Source organism: Tyto alba, unplaced genomic scaffold, assembly GCF_018691265.1.
Source record: "Tyto alba isolate M040663 unplaced genomic scaffold, T.alba_DEE_v4.0 Super-Scaffold_21, whole genome shotgun sequence".
NCBI classification, from domain to species: Eukaryota; Metazoa; Chordata; class Aves; order Strigiformes; family Tytonidae; genus Tyto; species Tyto alba.
This window is the reverse complement of record NW_024881295.1, coordinates 9,808,645-9,824,282: the sequence shown is the minus strand read 5'-3', so window position 1 is coordinate 9,824,282 and position 15,638 is coordinate 9,808,645. Positions and strand designations below refer to the sequence as shown.

The following is a 15,638-nucleotide window of genomic DNA, read 5'->3' as shown; positions in this document are numbered from 1 at the left end:
GGTAAGCATAAGCATTTTATGCCTTGTTATGTGTGTTCTGAACATCTTCACCAGAAATGTCTTAATTATGGCCATTAATTTCTCCTTTATAAAAGGATGATTTTCACTCACTGATGTAAACTTTCTAACAGGAAATTATAGAGCAAGTATATAAAAATTATATGTTGGGTTTGAGAAACTAATCAGCATGCTAGTTTTCAATAGAAAATGTGAGGTGTGATGTTCTGGCTCCCAGTTCTGCTGAACACCTGGAGTGGTAAACAATACAAACCGATTGACTAATCAAGTACTTGTTTTCAGTAAACCATTAACTCCTTGAAAAAAGTTTTTCTCCTAGCAATAATGTCCCAGGTCATATGGTTTCAGTAGTTCCCCAGATCACTTGCCTCCCTTCATAAGAATCTCTGAGCACTCTGGATTTTGAGAAAGGGTCTTCCACGAATTTTATAGCTCCTGTTGCATTTACAGACTTTGTGAAAAAAGGAAACAGTGGTATTCTCAGTACAGTACTTCTTGGGATCTTTACAGGAACATTTGGTTAAGTATTTGCAACAATCTACCTGAAAAACACATCCCTTTTTCCTGCTTTTAAGTTGTCTGCTGACACTCTTGAAAGTCATAGTAAAAAAATACTTAGTGCAAAAAAATCTCATCCAGTAGATTGCAGGAGAACTGGTCAGCAGCACCGTTCCTTTCTCCCAGTTGGGTTTTTTCAGTTTACTAAGGTGAAGGTGTGTGTGTGTGTGTGTAGCTGACCACGGAAATCACATGCTCCCCAACAGATTCCTATCATCTTTGCAATTTCTTCCTAACCAAACCTGATTTCATGTTGTGCTTGAGGTCTTTCTCACAGACTGCTTACCACCTCTTCCCATCTAAAAGAGCATAAAAAGGTATAGACACAGGTCAGAACTAAAAGCGATGTCCTTCTGTGTCCAGAAGACTTTTTCAGCAGGACCTTTATATCTCACCAGGTGGGCTTATGGAAAAATATGCTCGGTGGTATACAGCCACAAAGGAAGGCATGGTAGTTACCCAACATCCAGAGCTACTAGAAATATTTGTAGAAACATCCCCGAACCTAAATCTTGCAAATATTTCTATGTTTGCACTGAAATTGAAGCACGTATATGCTCTTGAATATGTTCTCCGTGTGGCATCAATGCAGAGTCACAGGGAAGCAAAATCCTGCTCTCACCTAAAGGATCGGTACTTAAAAAAAAAAAAAAACAAACCACACACACACACACAAAAAAAAAAAAAAAAAGAAAAAAAAAAAGAAAAAAAAAAAAAAAAGAAAGTGTGCTAGACTCAAAAGCCCACAAGAGGAACGGTACGGGAATGTTGTTGAAATGGTGATAACACAAACAACAACAACAACAACAAACTTCTCTTGATAAGACTCTTCTTTAAATGACCAGCGTGTCCTGGGCTCTGCCCGTGGTGCCCAGGCAGTTTGGAAAAGGCCCCCAGCCCCGGGCAGAGCTGGGAATGCCCACGGCTGCCCTGCTCCTGCTCCCGGGAGCTGCCCCAGCGCCAGTGTTTGCAGAGTGAAAAACGTCTGTGAGTCACAGCTCTGAAGTTCGCTTTCAAATAGGTTTGGTTTGATTAGAAACGGTCGTTTTTCCTATGCCGAGTTGCACAAACACAAAACTGATTAAAACTTCTTATTCAAAACTTTCTGCCCAAAATAGCCGTCTGTTTAAGTCTTTGCAGCTCTGAGGTTTGGTGGTTTTTTTTTTTGTTTGTTTTTTTTTTTTTTTTTTTAATTTTGCTTTGTTTTTCCGGCGAATTTTCCATCATCAAAATCCAGAGCAGAAACAATAGAAAACACTGACCGCCGGCTTTCCACATTTGTCAAACACAAACACCAAAGGCATCCTCGGCTTCTTCCAGAAACAATAGAAAAAAAATCTCAAACAAACTAACAGAAACCCACGCCGTGGCGGTGCCCCGGCCAGCAGCTCTCACGACGCTGCCTCCGCGGGGAGCGGGGCTCGCCCTGCCCGCCCGTCCCGCCGGAGGTGGGCGCGGGAGGCTCCGAACTGCGCCCCCCCTACCCGGGGAGGGGTTGTCGGTCAGTCCCGGGGACTCCGCCGGGTCGGGGGGTGTGTGTGGGGGTGGGGGTGTATTTTTAGGGAAGGCTGTAGAGCCTCCGCGGCGGCGGCGGATGGGGGGGGGGGAGGTTGCGGGGGGAAGGATGCGGCGCGGACCGGCGGCGGCCGCGGGGGGCAGCGGGCGGCTGCGGCTTTAAGAGCTCCCACAATGCCGTGCTGGCGTCCCAGTTCCGTTACATGTCTCTCCCGGTGAAGGGGAGCGAGGGAGAGGCAGGAAGGGAGGCGGGGGCGGCCGCTCCGGGTGGAGGGAGGGAGGACGGACACCCCACTCGCGGCTCGGGCGAGAGGCGGCGGGGTCGGGGGAGGAGCGGCTAGGCGCCCTGGAGGGCCGGGCCGGGCCGGGCCGAGCCCCCGGGCGCTGGGCCGGCCGCGCCGCCCCCCCCTTCCCCCCCCCCGCCGGGCGTGAGGCGGAGCCGGCGGCCGTTGGGGCCGTTGGCGCTGGCCGCCGCGGGACGGGACGGGACGGGGCAGGCGCTGAGCAGCCGCCGGCGGAGCGGTAAGTGCGCGGCCAACTCCGGCGCGGGCTCGTCCCGCCGGAGCCCGCCCTCCTCCCCTGCGCCCGTTGCCGCTGCCCCGCCGCCCTGCTCCTTCCCCCCTCCCCTCTCCCGCAGCCCACCCGGCTCCGCGTCCCGCCCCGGGCTCTCCTCCGCCCTGGCGGCTTTCGTCTCGTCCCCGCGGCGGGGTGTGGGACCCTTCCCTGCCGCTCCCCCCTCGCCCCCTTCTCCCCTCTGCCTGCACTCGCCAACTTTCCCGTCCGTGATTGCCCGTTTCCTACCTCCCCTCGGATTTGCAGGTTTTGGGTTGGGTTGGGTTATTATTATTTTTTTTGGCGTTTTTGGCTTTCTCGTTCCCCCTTACGCGTCTCCCCTGCCCACTCGCACTCGTTCCTGTCCTTTCGCTTCTTGCTTCGCTACTTCCCCAGCTCCCTCCAGCTTTTCCTCTCTCCTGGCATTTTGTCTTTCTCCTTCCTTCGGGCATCGTGTGGAAAAGTGAGGGATATTTCTCTGTGTCCTTGAGGAAGGGAGTTAAGAAGCTACTTTTTCTTACGCAGGGAAATCTTTGTAGTAATTTTCTTTTTTTTCTCCCTTCCCTATTACTGTCTCCGAAGAGAAAATTAATCCTATTTTGCCCTTTTTTTTTTTTTTTTTTTCCCCTCTTCCCCCCCCCCCCCCCCCCCCCCCCCCCGACGTGGACTGTTTACTTTGGTCTTTTTTTCCCCTCTCCAGACAGTACCGATGTTTCACGATTAATCTCTTTTATTCCTGCCCCAACCCCTCCCTCTCTCTTTCTCTCCCCCAGTAAGAAAAGAGATTAAAAACAAATCTGTCTCGCCAGCAGGGAATGTATGAGATTTATTTTTTTTCTGTGGGAGGGGGAGGCTATTGATGAGAAAAGCTTAAGCAAATACAGTACGGTAGGACAATGCCCAGGCATGAACTTTAAAGGGTAAGAAAATGGATTCTGCTTCTTGGTTTATGCAGCTCTAAACTCTGTTGGTGGGAGGGTCTGGGCCAGGGTCCGGTCTGGGGTTGTAGCAGTCTGGTGTGTGCCAGCCCGTTTTCACCCTTCAGCAAAGCAGCGTTTTAACGTGCCAGCAGAGCCGTGTGCGAAATTGCAGTTTAATATTGCTCGTGGGTGTTTCATCAGTGTGGAAAATCAGAAGGGGGGGAAGGTTACAGATTTCAGTTGTCCATTTTAGAATTACACCTGTCATGGTTTCCATCCCAAAACTGTAGATATATCAGCGGTTGATACATTAACAGAATTGCTGGAAACGGCTTACATCCGTGTCAGAAAGTGCTGTTGTGTGGTTTGTGGAGTCTGGTTCGGACCTCACAGGCTTCTGCCTCTGCTTTAGTCATCATCTGGCATTAAAATTAAGTGTGTGCCAGGCTATGGAGCGCAAGTAAATCAATTGCCTAATGATTTCTGCAAAGACACCTGTTTAAGGGTTTTCAAGCTCCTGGTTAATTGTGTTTGGTAGTGGTGTGAATGTGTTAAGGGTTGTAAAAGTAGAGAGCTATGTCTTTTTCACGAGAGAATATGTAGTTTATGAATAGCACGTCAACTTTTAGGTTAAAAGGAAAGAGCGTGGGTCTTGGTTGTGTTATGTTACCTCTTTTGATAGTTGCTGTTCCAGAAGACCACAAGGTTACGAAGCTAAATCACAAATTAACTAAGCTCTACTTTTTTTTTTCTCTAAGGAAGAGAGAAAATACCATTTCAGATTGGCTTTTGTTTGATGATATCTAGTTAGAAAGTGGGCTAGACATTAAACTAGAAGTACTTCTCTATGTGGCTTAGAGCAAAAAATTATTTGAGATGTGATGAATTGCTGAGGGAGCAGAAACAACTGCTTGGCATTGATAGTGTTTAGTTGTATGCCCTTTAGGACAACTGAGAAGAGTCAAGGTGGTTCATTTCTTACACTTAAGTAATCCCTCTGTCCTTCTCCTTCCCCACCCCCACAAGACCAACAGAGTTTGTTCAGTTGTTTGAATTAATCTTTTTTTTTTTTGGTACCTTTTATGGAGATGAAAAACTTTGGGATGGGGGAAATAGAAGGAGACAAGTCGTATTAGCAAGAAGTTTTCTAAAACTGTACCTTGGACTGTGTCTGGAAACATCTCAAAGAATTCTAAAGAGCCAGATGAAGTTGGTTAGCATCACTTTTTGACATCCTTTTGAGGGAAGCCCTGAAAAGGAACGTGTTGGATGGAAGGGAGATTTGGTTGCTAAAGTGCAGAGCTGAGCACTCAGGATGGTGGGTTGTGTTCCTGCTGCTGCCATCGCATGGCAGTGTGACATCTGCCTGAGCTGCCGTCCTGCTTGCACCTCCTAGGAAACGGAGATTTTCCTGAATCTGTTAAGTGCTTTTACACATGATTTTAAGAATAATTACGTGTAAATGTATTACTCCTGGTTTAGTTATGGTTTTGAATGGTGGTTGGGTGGTAGCTTTGCTTGTGCTGATACTCATTCTTTGAAACTTGTAAAGTAGAACTCTTGATCATTGCCATTTATTTTGAGTGGCATAAGATTTTTGCATTACTGTAATGGTTTTGAGACTAAAGGTATTTTATCCCCTGTTCATCTCTGACAGTATCAGTGCATGCTTCCTCTAGGGTACATAAACAGTCTGCCTCAAGCTGTATTTGAAGGGCACTGTTGGTCTCTCCAGAAAGAAACTATTAAGTTGAATTGCAGGGTGGAAGACTGTCCTGTGGGGACTGGGCTGAGGACCCCCCTCAGTGTGATGCATGCAGTTCCTGGTAATTTTTTTGAGAGGTCTGTAATTATGAGATTGGCTTTGTATGTTTTATTTTTTTTGTTTGTTTCTTTTCTAATTTTAGATTTTTGCCTGCGATTTTAAGTCTTTAAGATCTCTATCTTGAAATTAAATGTAAATGTTGTGTGGTTTTCTAGGGCTTTTTTGAAAGCTCAAGTTTTCTTGTGGTTTGTTGGTTTGTGTTGTTTTTTTTTTTTTTTTTTTTTCATACAAGGGGTTGGGACTTTACAGCATAATGGGGCTTACTCTCAATGCTCACCTTCCTGTAAGGTTTGAGACTTGTAAATTTTGTAAATGGAAGGCATTACCATGTTGCAGGTAGTTCTTGGTGAAAAGGAGAGACTTGATTCTGCAGAAGCTTGCTAGTAGGTAGCTGCGTCAGCTTTGGGTTGTAAGTTGGTGTCTCCTTGCATACGCACATAGCTAGCTCTGTGCTTCTGAATCTGGACAGCTTAGTTGCAAATTCCGTTTCATAAATAACTAATTCTTTCTATCCTTCCTAACCCCGTTTAAGGTTTGTGGTGATATCACAGCTTTGACAAGAGTAGTTTTCCTGGCTGATGAGAGGATGTTTGTATCCTTTTCTCCTGTTACTGTTCTGAGGACTATATGTCATCTCTCTGTACTGATAAAGTATGGGCAGTGGGGAGACTGGCCTGTGTGTGCCAGGCGGTGCCCTGCTGCTGCTTCTTTCTAGTTCGTTACCTGTGAAGTTGAGATCCCACAACTTTGTCCTGCTTGGGAAATGAAGGCAGGTTTGAGCTGTAGCTTGTAGAGGCTTGTTACATCTGCCACGGGAACTGCAGACTCGGCCCTTTTGGGTTGTTACTGCACTGAGATCTCTGTAAGCATCTAGTCATCTTTGTGATAACAAATACAGAGTGCTGAATATCTGAGAGGACTTGAGGAGATAGGTGCTGTAAGCTTTCAGATGGGAGGCACTTGAGAAATCTGCTTAATTCGCCTTTTTACTTTTGAGTTACTTCTTAAAAGGGGGAGGAATCTGTTTACTTTCTCATCATGCTTGGAAAAAGGGCTTGCCCACAACAAAAGACATTGTAATGCTTTCAATAGTCCAGGATTATTGAACAAAAGCATCTTGCTGTGCAATATTGTTGCTGTGCTCAATGTTGTATGATAACACATGTTTCTCAGCTGTTGTTGATTCCTCAGTGGCACAGACTTCAAAGGAATGCACTGAAAGAGAGCCATGGCCAGGGAAAAAACGAGTTTTGTTCCAGTGGCCTGTACCATCCATCTGTTTAAATACTTTGCTGAACTATTCCAGAGTGTTCAGGCATCCAGTTAGGGCTGACAAGCAATTACAGCTGGAAATGGAGCCTACTGCAAAGGGACCACCTAGCAAAGGCTTATGTGCTACCTACCCTATGGGTCAGAGCCCCCCTGCCATCCCAGGCAGCGAGAAGAGATAAGGCTCGTCATGTCAACATGACATTGTCTAATTCCTAATGCTATTGAGGACTTACTTATTTTTACTCTCTATGCTATCTTTAGCACAAGAAGGGAAGAATGGTAATGAGGACAGAAGGTCATCTCTATACTCTCTTCTTTGCATGTAACAAACTAGGTCTGTAATTTAAATGAGTAAATATTTATAAAAAAACCCAGTGAATTGTTTCTTTCCCAAAACACATGGAATAGTTAACAGATCACTTAAGTGTCTGCAAAGGTAGCAATATACACGACTAAATTAGTTTTAGTTCCAAAACATTACTAGAAAAGTTAAAATTTGAGCCAGTTACACTGTGCTATTTCAGATTGAGTTTGGGGAAACACTCAACAGCTTAATCCACAGTAACAAATAAAAATCCCATGTGTACTCATGCATTATGATACACTAGGATGCTGCCAATTACAAGTGTAGGAATTTATGTTTTTACTTAAATTCTGATATTGGAGTGCACTGTGCAAGGTGGATCTCAATTTGTGGTTGCAAAATGAATCTTCAACTCGTGGTCTGTGTGTTCTCTGTATCCCCAGATACTGGAACTCGGAGGGGATTATTAATAGAGAGACTACAACTAAACTATTGATAACCCGTAAAGATCCTTGAAGTTCTTCTGTGTGGGACTGACACATATTTTGTGGATTGGGATGAGTACTGTAGATAATGTGTATTTCAGTCAAGAAGGTTTAATCTTCTTTATGAATAGAAAATGTTCATGCAGATGCACTAAGAGGTTATTTGAGCTTTGAAAAATTGTGAGACACTCCAGGATTCATTTTTCACCTGCAAACAAGCAACACAGCTCTAATGGTAAGCTTGAATGTTGTCCTCTGCTGTAGTGTTATTCCTACTTTGTACTGTGATGTGTCATTTATACTTTTGAAAGTATACTTCTTTCTCCCAGTGTTGGCAGTTATGATGTTTTTTTGACGTTTTGAGACACCAGATTTTTATGCTTTACTACCTCTTTGAGCAGAAAGGAGAGGAAAACTTCTAGAAATATGTAATGTAACTGACTTCCATCCAGCTTCTGCCCTTGCTCCAGGGTTGACATTGTAATTTGAATTAATTTACCTGCTTTGAAAGCTGTACTAGGTGTAACCTTGAGTCTTACTTCCTTTACTGCAACGGTACCTGATGTATTTCCAGCATGCACCTTGCTGTGTCTCTAGATCATCCAGTCTTAAAATGGTGAGGCAGTGTTGATGCTTTCTTTTTATTGTATGCTTCTCTTTAATCTTAAGAACTGTAACTTCCTTTTCTTTCAACTGAACTGAAAGTTTTTTGCTAAAAGATTTTTGGACTCCTGAAGTGTTTGTCAATGTTTTCAAGCTGTTATCCAAAGAGGGTTTGGAGTTTCCGGAACAACCTTTTGAAACTTAACATTTTATCATCAGTCAGCAGTTTCATGAACATGGATAAGGAAAAGCTGTAATTCCACTAGGCAGCCAGATGTTTTGTGTCTATGCCAAAGCGGGGATGCAGTGTGGCTTTAGGAGCTGGAGGGTCTGTTCTTGTGACTGGGCTGTTTGAGGATCTTCAACAGATCATATCTGCTTTCTCTCCTGTCTCTTCCCTTTCCTCTTGTCATGTCTGTATTGATTGTGACTTCTTCCTTCTAAGTAAAATCAGATTGAGACCAAAGCATTCTTTGTTGCTCTCTAAAAAGTAGATATTTGTTTCTTGTCAGTTTGTATGTCTTAAGCTTAAAGCCATAGGAAAGCTGCATGTAATTTGGCAATTAATGAATTTATAGCTGTTATCCAGTAGATTAATGCCAACATTAACTCTGACTAGTGTGGCATTAAATGAACAATATCAAGAAAGCAGTTTTCAATGCAGATAGAAGGGAGAGTACTCTTGGATGCAAATCTCCCAGTTCTGTACTAAATTGCACCTTCTTTTGGCCAGTACTACTTAAAGACTTGCAAGGTCCTTGGAGATCCTTGTCTTGCTTCTCTTGCTACTATTTGCCATATAAATGAATGAAAGGAAGGAACTCTATCAGATGTCTGCACATGTCAAACTCTTCCTGGAGAAGAAAGTAGGAAAATGCCACAGCTAGTAATATTTAGAAGTCAGTATTGAGAATCAAGATACCAAATGCCAAAATGTGCCTTTGCAGCTCTAAAGCTGTCAGTATTACTACCTGGAATAACTGGCGTCTGGAGAGAAACATATGGCAGTGGTGGAATGCCCTTGTCCTTGCCCATCAGAAAGTGAATGTGTGTTTTTTCTGAAACACATTCTCACTCACCAGAACCACTCTGTGTTGTGTGTGTGCGGGCTTGCTTTGGGCTTCATGCATGCCTCCAAGTCAGTCATAGCCTTTGCACTGGTTTCATTGGGAGCAAGGACGGAAACTTCTCTTGAATAAGCTGTGTGTTTGAGACTATGTATTTCAACTAGTAGAATCTGCACTGATGAGCAGCAGGACTAACAAAGAACAGTTGCTGAATACAATGCAATGTTTTCATGCTGTTAATGGGATTGGAATTGGTAACCTGATACTCCAAAGAGATAACAAAGGCTGCTTATCATACAAGGGAACACTGATTTATTTCTTTTTTAGGGAATTGGTAAATAGCATAGTAAATTCTTTCATCAGAACTCATTCTAGTGAACAAGATCTGTCAGAGAACGACTGAATTAACAAAAATTTACAAAACAGTCTGAACAGAAAAGTAATTTTCTGTCTTATTACCAGTGTTATTTCACTTCAGTTCCTGTGTTAGTTTACCAGTTTACTTGCTCACCTCATGTCCTGTGAATTTAGCCTTTATTTCAAACTGAGATATAACATAACTAAAAAGTGTTTGGGCTTTTCTTCCAAGAATGGAAGACTTAAGGGGATGACAAAATGAAATATGTGCAAAGTTGACGTAACAAATATGGTATGTGACTGTTCCCTTCTTTCCCAGAAACAGACCAGAAGGCAACCCAACTCGACATAGAATTTAGCAGTACATGGGATTAAGCTATTCTGTGTGAGATTCTGGAGAAATATCTCGAGATGCCTTTTTAATACAAGTAGGATGGACATCTGCAAGGGTCATCTGGTGCAGGAAAACTCAGTTTGACCTTGTAACTCAACAATTAAGATAATATTCTACCTTAGGCCTGCTGCTTACTACCAGGAAAAGCTGACTACTTGCCTCCTTTGTGTTTTTACTTCAGCAGAGGAATTTGCAGTCCCTGCAGGCAAGGCTAGAAGATAAAGGGAGCATACCTTCAAGAGGAGATATGTGCTATAGGAGAAGACTTGATTGTGAGTTTGCTGTCGGCGAACCAAAGTTCTGTGCACGATGGGTTGGTCGTGTTCTGTAGCAGAAGTTAAGCGAAGAGACTCATTGTTCCCATGTGGGTGGGAGGGAGCTGGGTGCTCGCTGCCATCCAAGAATCACGCTTTTAAAAGTACTGAAGTGGTAGTTTTTGTTTTACTTAAACTCTTAGCAAGACAGAAGTTTTTTGGGGTATTTAGTCTCTTAGGACTTGCCAGTCTTCTGTTGTGATGCATTGCAAAACACCTCATCAGTGATGATTTGTTAACACAGTATCTGGAGGCCGTGTGAATGAGATTCTGAGCTCTACCGCCAGGCCCTAAGCGAGTGCGGGCGAGCGGAGTGCCCCCCTCCTGCCCTGGCCGGGACGGACAGCTGGTGAGTGTGGGTATGACCTGCCCGTGGGGCATGGCAGGGCACAGCTGGAAACACCGTGTGGGCCTTCCGGACTAGTGTCCTGCTCAGAGGCCAGCTGCCCGTCTCATCTGTTGCGGGCATCTCTGTAGTCCAGAATATCTGCTCCTGGTCTAATTTGCCAGATGCTGAATTTGCAATGTGCCTTTTAAACTATGGGGCTCTTCCTCAAACCGATGTTGCCGGTTTCCCACTGCACCCTCTGTCATTCTGTTAACGTGTTCAATTAGTGAATTATTCGTGTGCTTCGTATGTCTGACAGCACTGCTGCTTTCTTATGCTCTGCCATAAAGCTTCCTGAATATTTGTTCATGAGCTAGTGGCTTTCTAGGTGTTTCTTTGGTTGCAGCACATCACTTGCTTTTTGATGGGAGGGAAAAATACCTGGACTTTCTCTTCATATCTCACAGCTGCATATAGGCATTCCTCTAATTCCTCTGCTGCTGAGCTGTTTGGAGTTGGGGCAGGGGGGACACTTGCTTTGCCATTTCCTTGTCCAGGAGTTTTGTTTTACTTACATGAAGCACCTGTCCTATTGAAATCCTGACATCCCGTCAGTACTCATTCCCTCAGCATCCTGGGAGATAGTGTGTTTTTTTGCTGTCAGCTCTCAGCCTTACCCTTGTAGGAAACCCCAGCCAGGAATTTTCTAGAATTATTCCCTCCCTTCCCTTGACCTTCACTGGTCTTTAACCAAGTTTTTATCTTTCTTGACAAGATTCTTCATTTCATTTATCTGCTGCTTTTCCCTTCACTCTTCAGCTTTGATTATTTTTCCAGGAGCTGCTTAGAAATATTAACCATTACGGATGTGTAGAACAGTCAAATACTGTCAAATTCCTTAGGTTTGGGGTTTTTTTTGTTTTATTTTTAGCTTGACTCTAATACTAAAATGCCTATGGCGGGCAAATAGTTTTTATGTTCACTACTTGTCATGACAAAAATATCTATCTTCAGCAGAGGGTAAGGAACTGCAGTGGCTGTATTTTCACGTTACAATATAACAATATTACCTGTTGCAGAAGCCCTATGTTTCCCTCTCTGAGCATGTACCACTATTATTCTAAGGATATGCAAGTTCAAGCTTTGTTTTATGCAGGAAAGTATTAATGCCTTTTAATATGCAATTACACACTGTAAGATAAAAATGTGACATAGCTAGAAGGAAATAGCAAATGTACTTTCCTATCTTAGACATACGGATTCCTAACTGCTTAGAAATGTTGTTACCTCTATATGATATTTTGTTCTAAAAGACTTGTATAATTTATCTCAACTTTTGTTAAAAAAAAGCTTGCTTTAATTGTGGGTAGCAGAGATGATGATGATGACTGGCTTTATTTAAATATATGAAGCAAGGATATTTTAGTGCCCTTTGTGCTTGTCATTCTAAATGCAAATGCAGAACCCTAAATAATTAGGAATCTGTATGCTTTCTGACTGACTATGATTTACTTTAATCGTCCATAATGACCCCTGGACAAACTGTATTTTACTTCGGAAGACAGCATTTCAAACTAACCTCCGTTATCTTCAGCTTGACTAGTATGAATGAGGATAGCATTCAGTGTATACACCATTTTTAAGAATATCCTTTTTCTTCCTCACATGGATGTAAAGCACGTACTTGGTGGAAGACAGTTCTGCTATAATGGAATACAAAAGGAAACAAGGGAAGGTTGTGCTGTAGTATCTGAATTGTCCTTCCTACATTCCTGCTGTAAAATGTTGTCTGATATTGAAAAGGTGTGTAATGGCTTTCCAGCTTTCCATCAGATGGGATATTTCTCATCATCCTTCAGTTTTGAGAATGGATCCTATTGCTCAGTAGGGTGACATGGGTAGGTGGCTTCTGTGAGTAGACAGTGCTTCCCTCATGCACCGTGACCCATGTGGAGTGCCAAGCCCATGGGGGACTCCTGTTTCTGCTCTGGGCCTTATGATAAGAGGCTGGCTTCTGAGCCCTGCAATTAGGAAATGGAGTGAACAGAAGCTTGGACACCATCTGAAACTGGGATCTCATGAAAAAAAAGACTGTGTTTTCGATCAGTGGATGGTGTTTGATCATTAAAATGTGTGATGTCATGATGTTTAGCAGTACTGTTGAGCCTCTTACTTGCTGGGTTTTCAAGTACTTGACAGATGAAAATCTCTCTGATTTGGTTTGATTTTAATGTTGAGGAGGGAGCTATCTGAGATGCTTCATTCATAGTACAACCCTTAGTACAAGGTTACAGGGCAAACTTCCTTTGGATATCCAACCACTACTTCTCAGTGGCTTTTTTCATGAAAATGGAAAAAGGTATAGTTACTAGATGACTAATTAGACCTTAAACCAGCAGTTGATATGTATGTCCCATCCTGAGTCAGGGAGATGGTTAGCAATCCTGGCAAGATGTCACCACCGTGAAGTCCTACTCTACGAACAAGTACTTGATTAACTTGTGTGTCAACATGACTATCCCTGTCGGTATTCTGAAATGCTTAACAGCAGGAGGCTGTTCTGAAGTTGCCAAGGCATAGATGTGAAGTTACGCTGGTCAAACAAGATGCCACCTATGAGCCACTGTAACTGTTAGTAACAGTACATGTGTGCTGTGGCTGTTATGTAAGTCGGGGGAAACATTAATAAAAGACGTTAAGCTAACCAGATTTACCTAGCACCTTGAGTGGGATAACAGCATGCATGTGTCTAAACTTCAGCATCTCTGCTGGCAAGAAGCTCAAGGGAAGAGAAATCTAAACTTTAATGTTCTTATGGCATACCTAACAACAGAACTTTATGAACGACCTTTTAAGGAACAAGTGCAAAGGAAAAGTTCATCTTCTAAGTGGACATACTTAGGTCAAAATTGCTAACTAGAAGAGCTAGTATTTATATTACAAGCTTGTTACTTGGTTTCAGAGGTAGTGGTGAATTGTTAGCTTGCCTTGTTGATTCTAGTAGTTGTGAAGTGTGCATGTCAAGTGTAATCTAGGAGTTGGTACCTAGATGCTGTGTGGCAAATAAACTACTGGCTACTCATACGTATCTTCCTGCAACTCCTACTTTATCTCTTCCTACAAAATAGTGACTGCAATGACCGGTGCTCTAATACTGTTAGAGCATATGGAACTTTTTGTGAGTGTTTGTGTGTTCTTATGCCTGATAGAATTTCCAAATAATCTTGCTGTGTGTCCACTGTTTTCATCTTGCTCTGTGTTGTGTTTTCTCTGTCCTACTGACTTCTGCAACCAGTTTTAAAGTCAGTACTGTGCTTGTTGAAGTGTAATTAGAAAAATGGAAAAAGCTGTTTGGCCCAACATGGGTCCTTTCAACTAAACTTGATGTTTAAGTGAGACATTAAAGCCAAGGCAAATCTAGTGAGTAAACTTCTGTGCATATGTATAGACCTTTTTTCAAAAAATCTGTCTTGGTCATAGCACTTCCTGTAATGGATTTATTCCTGATGTTGAGAATTAATACAGACTTTCAAAAGAGATCACAAAGTAAAGAACCAACTATACTAATTTACAAGGTTTTATTGTTTGGTTTTTTTTTTGTTTTGTTTTTTTTTATACAGTAGAAAATCAATGGGATTATCCTTTGAGAAATTCTTTACCATCAGTTTTGTAAGAACAGCTCTAGGTTCTATTGTGCTATACTGAGCCCCTCATCAGGGTGTCTGACTGGTTACCTTGTACTCTTTAGCACTCTTGAGATGCAAATGGTTTCTGTTCATCTCGGGCATTATTTACACTGAATCCTGTGGATGTATTGAGACATGTTCTTTTTGTTTTGTTCATGTGATTTAATTTCACTTAAATGAAGGCTGAGCATATTGATGAAATTTGTAACAATATTGTTTGCACTGCTAGTACTTATTTGCTTGGACTAATTTGACAATGTGTGAACCTAAGGCAGAGCTTGAATAAGTCTGAATTGTTGACTTGTGTCTACATCTGCTGCCTCTTATGTAAATTTCAGGTGGTTTTGGTTCAATTCTCAGTTATGTCAAAATTTGTATCATTTTATTAACATGTTTACTTCTATTTAAGACTTCTGTTCATAACTGCTGATATGGAGTACCTCAATCCAAAATGAACTTTCTTTGAGGACTGCAAAGTTCCATGGTGACTCTTAGCAGGAGTATCAACAGCATGAGTTGCCTGGGAGACTTTAAGGAAGAATCATCTTTAGGAAGGGAGAAAAGCATTCTTCTCTGGCGAAACTTGATTCCCTTACCTAGGGCTTGTCCTTAGTGCTTGTCAATGGGAGCACAAGGATCCCTCTGCAGTCCTTCTGCTGTAAGAAGCCCTCAGGAAGAAAGCCTGTCTTTTGACCTTCTGTGCTGCTGTTGGAGAACTGTGTGCTAACAAGTTGCCTGCTTCTTATGCTATTGCCTTTTCTGGTTTGGTCTTGAGAGCCGTCTGGGAAGAGGAGATGCAGTTTGTGATTGTGGACTAACATTCAGATTGATATCCTGCTGTCTGGTTCTCTGTCTTTTTTTATATTTTTAAGTTAATGATTGTCAGGTTTTGGTCAATGAGTACTGAAACTCCCAAACATCTCAAGTCACCTATTTTATCTTACTTATACTTTCTGGAATCTGTATATGAAATGAGCTGCTTTGTACACATTTAACAGATGTAGGGGCTTTAGTTGAAAAAAAAAAAAAGCTTAAAATGTGGATTTATGTAGGTCTGTAAAAATATGTTACTTTGTCAGCTTATGCTATTAAAAATAGGCTGTATGTAAGAATAAATGTGTTGGTCTTCATGCGAGATGCTCTTACACTCAGTCAATAAATGCTGAAGCTTATATGAAGCATCAGAAATATAGTTGGTAGAGAGTGAGGCAAAGAGTGATTTGGTGCGAGTCAGTTTGAACCATCATTCCCAAACAAATATTATGACACAAATCACTTACATAAATTTGCTTTTGTGTGTTTGCTTATTTGGGTTTGTCTGCGGTAATTGATTTGTATTTTATCTTTAATTGGGGGAAGCAATGCAATTGTGACAATTCACATTTAAAAACTAATGTGCAAACTTACATAGGTTATTCAGATGAAATTAAAGTTGGTTTA

At 42.4% G+C, this 15,638-nt stretch overlaps 1 protein-coding gene across 4 annotated transcripts in view; it reads left to right on the top strand.

Moving 5' to 3' along the window:
* Positions 1 to 2,058: 2,058 nt before the first annotated feature.
* The window catches only part of RASSF8 (Ras association domain family member 8), a 93,928-nt gene continuing 80,348 nt past the window's right edge, over positions 2,059 to 15,638 (top strand). For 2 of the 4 annotated variants that reach the window (XM_032986223.2, XM_032986226.2), the window contains exon 1: positions 3,353 to 3,563. The gene's annotated coding sequence lies outside the window, so the exon portion shown is untranslated. Of the gene's footprint in view, positions 2,078 to 2,308; positions 2,614 to 3,352; positions 3,564 to 15,638 lie in introns of those variants that run through there. The other 2 variants (XM_032986224.2, XM_042795447.1) reach the window with 2 other exon arrangements.